This window comes from Lynx rufus, unplaced genomic scaffold (assembly GCF_022079265.1).
Source record: "Lynx rufus isolate CCGP_SWC_20201006 ecotype Redwood Valley unplaced genomic scaffold, mLynRuf1.p SCAF_1, whole genome shotgun sequence".
NCBI lineage: Eukaryota > Metazoa > Chordata > Mammalia > Carnivora > Felidae > Lynx > Lynx rufus.
Window position 1 is genome coordinate 131967505 of NW_025814823.1, and position 9115 is coordinate 131976619.

Below are 9115 nucleotides of genomic sequence, written 5' to 3' on the forward strand. Positions count from 1 at the left end.
TGGGGAACAGGGATGAACTGAGTAACTGAAGATTCTTCCAACTGAAGTCCATCTAGAATGAAATATTTATTAAAGGATAAAGGATAAAAAGTGCCAATTAATAAACACTCAATGATATTCAAAGCAATTGTTTCGAATTTTTACCCACAGAGATTTGTTTCATGAAGGACTTTCTATCACCAACTGTTTAAAATTGCCAGTGCCCAATGATAATAAAAAGAACAACTTTTTAATCAGCATTATTATTCTTAATCACCTACAAAAATGCACTCCCTAATTGCCATGACCGGGGGCAGATTGTTCCCACTAGCCCACTCTTGGTACTCATGAAATTGGCTAGAATTACATACTCTCGCCAGAACATTTCCCATTCCAGGGGGAGAGGAAAAGGCCTCCCAAAACATAACTGAGATTAAATATCCCACCTACACTGGTGTTTGCAACAGATTTCATTTGATTTTAAGAAATGATTCTGACCTGAGTGTTGTCAAGTAATTTGTATCAGATAATATAATATAATATAATATAATATAATATAATATAATAATATTGCCATAGTATAACTAATATAAGTGATATGTGCTTAAGCACTTGGTTTTTTCTTTTTTTTTAATTTTTTTAATGTTTATTTAGTTTTGAGAGACAGAAAGAGAGAGAGGGAGACAGAGCAGGAGCAGGGGAAGGGCAGAGAGAGGAAGACACAGAATACAAAGCAAGCTCCAGGCTCTGAGCTGTCAGCACAGAGCCCGATGTGGGGCTCAAACCCACGAACTGCGAGATCATGACTTGAGCCAAAGTCAGATGCTTAACTGACTGAGCCACCCAGGTGCCCTTGTTTTTTTCTAAATAACGAATCCAAGCATTTCTATTTTTTTCTTCTGGTAAAACACAGGGTAGTAAAATTTTAAAAAATTTATACTATCCTAGAACTTAGTAACAATTTTTTAATCTAGATAATTCTCCTACCAGAAAGCTTTGTCCAGGTATGGGAAAACATTTTCTTTTCCCTCTCCAACTTGACAGTCGCCACAAGTGTTCCAGGCTCGAAAATTCCTCAGCCTGTTTTTGCTCAGGTTGTACGATTATCCGATGTCATATAAATGGTAATGAAAAGCATTTCTTGGCTTTAGTTCCACTCACTATTTCAGCTCTTCCAGTCCTTTCCCATCTTCCCAATTACCTGCATTTATTAGTAGATGAGTTCAGAGGGGGCAGCTAATTTCTGCAAGCAAATAAACCCTCTTAGCCTTCATCCACTCTGAGATCTCTACTGCCCCTAAAAGCCTTGAGGCCATCTAACGCCACCTCTGCTGCCACAATGGCCCTCTGCTTCCACAGACACACCCATGTCACCTCCACAGAGCGGCTCCTGTCCCAGCTGTTTGCCATAGCCAGCACTGGTACAGTGGCTTAGGTTAGGCTTGACTTATGAGATGCCTATAGACATTTGAATATTGGTAGCAACACTTGAAATCCAACCAAAGTTAAGAACACAGACACTTTATTTTAACAGGAGAATAAGGAAAGAATGTTCCCCAGGAAGCAGGAAGAATCTGGGAGGGCCAAGAGGCATTCTCAGGGCTCACTACATAGAAAACACGATTATTTCTCCTGGGAGGAGCACCCCTCCCCGAGGCACCCAAACGTTCCGGCCAGCAAAGTCCACCCCCCATCCTTGACTCCCAGACATATGAAATCTGCAGACAAAGAGGCAGAATCAGAGTAAATACTGATTTAGACTAGTTTCTCCTGTCATACGCATCAGACAGAGCCTTGGTAGACTGACCATCAATTTTGTCCTTGGGAAATGCTGGTTCCATGAACTAAATCTGAAGATTTTGACATATTAGCTACCCCACTTCTGCCACTTCCTAGGATCCACCTGCTCCAGACCACTCATTCCCTCCATCCTCACAGCCTAGCTGAACCGGTGCCACTGCTGTCCTTACACCAGACCCCGAGAGCACAAACAGCAAGTTCTGCTTTAATCTGGGAGAAGGGGGAAGGAAGAGTTACTCTTTGTGATAACATCTGATTCACAGTGAATGCTGAGTGAGGGTCTTTCCTTTTTTCTTGGTGGGGGGAGGGCAGCTTAAACAGTGACTATTAAAAGTAGGTTAATAATTGTTAAATGTAGGGTTCTATAAGAGAAAACCTCTTAAAATTACAAAATAACACACTGACAAATGAAACTCAAATCAAACTGCCTCCTCACATGAGGACCAGTCTCTTTTTCCTCTCCTTATATGTGGAGAATTTCAGGGAAGGGGGTGGGGTGGGGCGGGGGACGCTCAGAAATCAGTGTCTGGGCTGTGAGGATACAGTAACCTTGTCTCACTTCTGTCTCCCTCCCCGTGACCAAAGCAAGACCCAGAGCCCTTAGGAGCTGGGAAAGAGTCTTCTCTCAGCTCAAGTCATGAGTGTTACACAGTAAGACACGCTTTCAGAGGCACATTTCTATCATTGGTTGGTGACAGCAGCCACTTCCAGATGAAGGGCTATTTATTTGTCTTCCCACCCAGTAGGGACTGTGAGAAGGGAGAGGAGGTGACTGGGGACTTGTGATTTACCTCTGTTAGTGGAGTCCCTTAAGGCTGGCTGGGTTCCTTAACTCTGCACTGGTTTAGTTGTATTCTTCACCCCGGGGGCACGAACTCTTCGATTATCTTTGCATGGTGATGCTCACCTCAAAGAAGGATGTAAATCAGCCATATCCACTGGGCCATGAGCCAGGAGCTTTTGTAGTTTATTCATGGGCCAGAATGTTCACCCAGTATGTTCAGGTCTTAGATCAAATCTGACGGTTCTTTCCACATCAGATTCTGTCTTCTGGTTCTACCCTACAGCTTCTTCAGGAAGAGCGCCTGCTCTTGGCCAGGGACCCTTCCTTTAGCAGTAGCTGACATTGAGAGTCCCAGCATGGATCCCAGCAAGTCCATTCTCTTAGGTGAGGGGGTACTCTGGGGACACTTCTGAACTTTATAAACAAAAATATAAATATAAAAAGTAAATAATATGTAACTTTATGCATATACAATAGACATGGATAGTGTATACACACATACAAAAAACATACTTCATAGTATACAGAGGGACGCCTGGGTGGCTCAGTTGATTAAACGTCCAACTCTTGGTTTCCACTCAGGTCATGATCTTGCAGTGTCTTGAGTTCAAGCCCCACATCAGGCTCCACGCTGAGAGCGTGGAGGCTGCTTGGGATTCTCTCTCTCTCTCTCTCTCTCTCTCTCTCTAAATAAATAAATAAATAAACTTTAAAAAAAAGAGTATACAGATGCATATCCTTTCACAAATCATTGGAGGGGGCCAGGAGCAGAAAAGGAGGTATGGTTCACCAGTTAAGGCTTTTAAGAAACACAGCAGGGGTTACATTCCTACTCTGCCTCTTGCTAACCACTGGACCTTAACTTCTCTGTTCCTCAGTTTCCTCATCTCTGAAGAGGAGCAAACCCTGAGGCTTAAGTGACATAAGACATGTGAAGCGGTCATGACAGCAACTGGGACATGAAGAATGGTCACTAGGTGGTAACCGTTAGCATTCGTTTTGTGTGGATGTGGTGGGGATCTTGTCATGGGAGGTAATGAGGAGGTATTGTAAGGCCACACAGGGGAGTAAGGATGGTGTTAGATAACTTCCTAACCTACATTGCTGATGGGGTTCACCACCATTCCCCATGGCACTGTAGCATTCCACATTAATGGTGCTTCACAGCTGCTGTCTGATGTCTGATGCTGCTGCTGACTTTTTCTTTCTTTCTTTCTTTCTTTCTTTCTTTCTTTCTTTCTTTCAACACTTGGGGTGGTTTATTTCTTCTGAGACTCTGGCAGATACACACATGAACTTGTATTTACAAAACTAAAAATAATCCACTAATAGAGGTAAATCACAAGTCCCCAGTCATCTCCTTTCCCTTCTCACACTCCCTACTGTATGTGGTTATGTAAATTACATCTTTTTTGAGTGCCTATTGGTCACTCCATTCCCTAGAGGAAGTCACAGTTATTAGCAGGTGTCTATCCTTACAGAATTAAAAATTTTTAAAAAATGTATATACATATATGTACATACTCATATATTGTAGAGTATGCTTACCTAATGAACACATAGTGAAATAATGTAGTGTAAACATAACTGTGTATTAGCATTTAAAGTCATTTTTCTCTTTTCTAAGAAAATTGATTTCTTCCATTTTCAAATATTAACTAGAATTAGATCCCAGTTCTTTGTTTTTAATTTTTAAAAATTTAAATCCAAGTTAGTTTACATATAGTGTAATCACGATTTTAGGAACAGAATTTAGTGATTTGTCACTTATATAAAGCACCCAGTGATCATCCTTAATGCCCCTCGCTCATTTAGCCCACCCCCCAACCCAACACCCTGCCAGCAAACCTCACTTTGTTCCCTGTGTTTAAGGGTCTCTTATGGTTTGTCTCCCTCTCTGTTTTTATCTTATTTTTGTTTCCCTTCCTTTATGTTCCTCTGTTTTGTTTCTAAATTACACATATAAGTGAAATCATATGATACTTGTCTTTCTCTGACTGACTTATTTCACTTAGCTTAATACCCTCTAGTTCCATTCATGTTGGTGCAATGGCAAGATTTCATTCTTTTTGAACACTGAGTAATATTCCACTATATATATCATATATATGCCACATATATACCACATCTTCTTTATCTATTCATCCCTCGATGAACATTTCCATAATGAGGCTATTTTTGATAGTGCTGCTATACACATTGGGGTGCATGTGCCCCTTTGAATCAGCATCTTTGTATCCTATGGATAAATGCCCAGTAGTGCAATTGCTGGGTAGTAGGGTAGTTCTATTTTTAATTTTTTGAGGAACCTCCATACTGCCCAGAGTGGCTGCACCAGTTTGCATTCCCACCAGTTGTGCAAAAAGTTCATCTTTCTCCACATCCTCAACAACATCTGTTGTTGCCTGAATTATTTATTTTAGTCATTCTGACAGGTATGAGGTGATAGCTCATTGTGGTTTGATTTGTGTTTCCCTGATGATGAGTGATGTTGAGCATCTTTTCATGTGACTGTTAGCCATCTAGATGTCTTCTTTGGAAAAGTGTCTATTCATGTCTTTTGCCCATTTCTTCACTGGAGTATTTGTTTTTGGGTGTTGAGTTTGATAAGTTCCTTATAAATTTTGGATACTAACCCTTTATCTGATATGTCATTTTTGCAAATATCTTCTCCCATTCCATCAGTTGCCTTTTACTTTTGCTGATTGTTTCCTTCGCTGTGCAGAAGCTTTTTATCTTGATGAGGTCCCAATAGTTCATTTTTGCTTTTGTTTCCCTTGCCTCCGGAGACATGTCAAGTAAAAAGTTGCTGCAGCCAAGGTCAAAGAGTTTGCTGCCTGTTTCCTCCTCTAGGATTTTGGTGGCTTCCTGTCTTAGGTTTAGGTCTTCCATCGATTTTGAGTTTACTTTTGTGTACGGTTAAGAAAGAGGTCCAGGTTCATTCTTCTGCATGTCATTTTCCCGTTGATGCTGCTGTTTCTGACTTCTGTGTGTCAGCTATAAAATCAGTCACAAGGCTTTCAGTCTAATGTGAGGTTTATTAAAGGCACAGCTATTTACTGTTGTCAATTGCACTGGAAGCTTTGTTAAAACTTATGTCACTGAGCTCCCAATTAAAGCTCCCTAACCAGGACTTACGGCACAAGAATCGGTAGCCACGTCACAGTGTTTCCTGCTCCAACCCTCCAAACCACGCTATGGCCACACAGCAGGGTTTGCATCATCAGTTCCCTCAAATGGCATAATGTTCCTTTTCTTGTAAAAATTCTTCTAGAGGAATATCCAAGGGGCATAGTATTTGTTAAGATACCTCTGATTCTAAGAAACAGGAAGCCCAACTCAAAGAGGTTTAGACAATCAGGCAATAAGGGTAATTAATTGGCTTCTAACAGAAACCTCATGCCAGTGAGTCAATGTGGAGAATTGACCCAGTTTCTTTCTGCCCCTTAGCTCTGCCACCTGCTTTTCAAATTCTGTTCTATCTAGGAATTGTCCTATTCTAGCAGTTTCAGGGAGCTGGATGGTGAGAGAATCCTGTAGCTGGACTTTAGATGAAGATTTCAAGACAAAGAAGAAATTCAAGGTATCTTCTGGATGGAAATACACATGAAGATGTTCCCAAGGGAGGAAGAAGACTGACTTGCCACAGTAGGAGAGCATGTTAGAGATGGTCTAGAGAGCAATGAAGTTGGGACAGTAGAGTGGCATTGATTACAGTGGGTTTGGAAATAAGGATCTATTGAAGGCTTTTGAGCAAAGCTCTCATCTGGACTCTTCATTTTTCCCACAGCCAAGTCAGCTTCATTTGAACCCTTGTCTTGCTTTTACCCAATAGCCAGATGGTTGCTATTCCCAATCTCCCTCCGTTTTTTCCATCATGCAAGTTATGGGTGAACTGGGCTGGGCTGGAGATCAGCGGTAAGAAACAACACTCACCCCTGAGACATACCAAATGACATTGTCCTACTGATGGAGTATACCAGTAGCTCTCAACCCTATCAGACGCAGTGTCCACCATTTTGTAAGATGTTTCTCTCTAATTCTCCCTTTGCTATTTTGAAATGAAACTTCTATATAGTATGATGGATCTACATACCCAATTGTATGGGATGAATTGTATCCCCCAAACTCATATGACCAAGTCTTAACACCCAGTACCTCAGAATATGACCCTATTTGGAGATAAGGTCTTTAAAAAGGTAATTAGGTTAAAATGAGGTCATAAGTGCGGGCCCTAATTATGACTGGTGTCCTTCTAAGATGAGGAAATTTGGACACAGATACATACACTGAGAAGACAATGTGAAGACCCAGGGAGAAGATGGCCAGCGAGAAGCCAAGGACAGAGGCCTAGAACAGATCCTTCCCTCACAGGCTTGGGAAGAAACAACACTGCCAACACCTTGATCTCAGACTTCTGGCTTCTGTGAAAATAGTATCTCTACGGTTTAAGCCACTCAGTCTGTGGTACTTTGTTATGGTGGCCCTAGAAAACTAATACAAAATATATAATGGTCCTAGCAAACTAATATTATATATATATTTATATATATAAAGAAGAAATAAATGGAATGCACATATAATGGACATATAAATGCACATAATGCATATATGCATAATGCATATAATGCACATATAAATTTCCATGTAGACATGCTCAAGCACAACTGTACCAAGAAACATAACATTTACACCAATAATGTGCCCACAACAGCTATAATTCCTTTGCAGAGCGACAGCACAAATGAAGGCAGGCACAGACCGTGTGCAGTATTGGCAATTCAAATACAAAATCTTGAGCAACATTACCATTGGTACCTGATTTTCTGAAAGAGTGAAAAACGCCTGGTTAAGTTCCAAACAAAACAGCAAACGACCATTCCCTCAAATTACATGGTTGTTATGTTCCTGGAAAGCTCAACAGATACATTGTATTTTACTTGCAACATGGGAACAGGTTCTAGATGCGGATGAGTATAAATATAGTTTTCATCTCTGTGAATGTCCTAGGGAACACTGGAAAATCAGACAGTTCTCCATCTTTCTGTAGATGTGGCAGGAGGTCAGGATGTCTAGCATCCCTGGCCTATATCCCTCGTAGCCAGGAGGGCACTCAGTCATCATGACAACCAAAACTGTCCCCTTATTTCCAGAATATTCCCTAAATATTCCCTAAAGGGGAGTATCACCTTTGTTGAGAACCGATGAGATATAAGAAAAAATAAAAAGTATAATTTATGGCAATCTTTCGCTGTTGGGCCAGCCCCACTCCTACTGGCTGCCAGAGCCCCTCCTGCCCGGAGACCGAGAGCTGGGGACTCCATCACAGGGGACTGCGCAGCAGGGAAATCAAGCAAGCAATATGCATCTTCTGACTGGTGTTGTTAAAAAGCCTTCGTCTTGTCACTGCTCTTAAGCCTCGTGTGTTAAAATGCTCTTTTCTTTACTTGAACTTCAGAGGCCTTGAGGTACTCCAAGCTCGGTAGAGTGTGGCAGCTGGGGGCATGCCTTTCTGCCTGTGCGTTTTCATGTGTCTATGGTGTGTATTTCAGGGTGGAGAAGGACCGAGGTGCTGCTGTGGTTACAGAGGCATCAAGGGGCCAGAGCACAGCCCCAGAGAATCATTCTGACAAGTTCTATGGTTCATTTCCCTGCTCCTGTTTCTCAACTACTGACCGTTCAGCCCTGGGGAAAATCACATGGCCCGACCAGTTGGTTCCATGAGAAAGTAGAACTTCTAACCAAAACTGGGCCCTCAGGGAGGTGCCCAGTCCTTGGGATCCACTCTGTTACCTGGACATGGTTCCCAGTGTTCTCTCTCCATCTCTTCCATTCTCCTCGTCACACACATTCCACCTCGGTGTCTCATGCTCCAGGAAAACTTCAGTATATCTTATTGAGACAATCCACATCGCTGTCCAAAAGAAGTGTCAATATTTTCATCTCAAAATTTCTTTTCCTCTTGCATAAGGGGAAGAAAAGTCCACTCGTGGGGCCTACAGCCCCTCCTAACGGAACATGCTCCATTGGTCAACGAGCTCAGTTTTTGCCCTTCGATTGCCTTCTCTTTCAATTGTCTTGCCTTTGCCTGAAGATGTGCTGTATGAGTTAGAATCCTTTGGGTGCAAGTAGTAGAAATCTACTTGAATGCACTTCAGCCAGAAAGGGGATTTTATTCTAAGGAGTCAGGAATGTCCCCAAAATCACAGTGATGGAATATAGGTGGATCTCAGGAAACGACTTGCACAGAATTGCAAAACCATTAACGTTCTTTCCACCCTTCTTTGCTCCTTCTCCCTGCTTCATTTTGTCTTGTGCCCTAGCCTCCTGTGGATTCCTGACCCCAGGGAAAAATCCCAATTCCAGGACAGAGAACTTAACTGGCCTAGCATAGATCAGGTCCAATCGCCTGGCCAACTTTCAGCTAACATGGCTTAACAGAGACAAGATTAACCCTCCTGCCTGAAAAAAAAACTAAGCACAGAGAGTAGAGAAACGATAGGTTTTGAACATGGTTATCAGGTAGTGCAGGACAATGATGCAACCCTACAG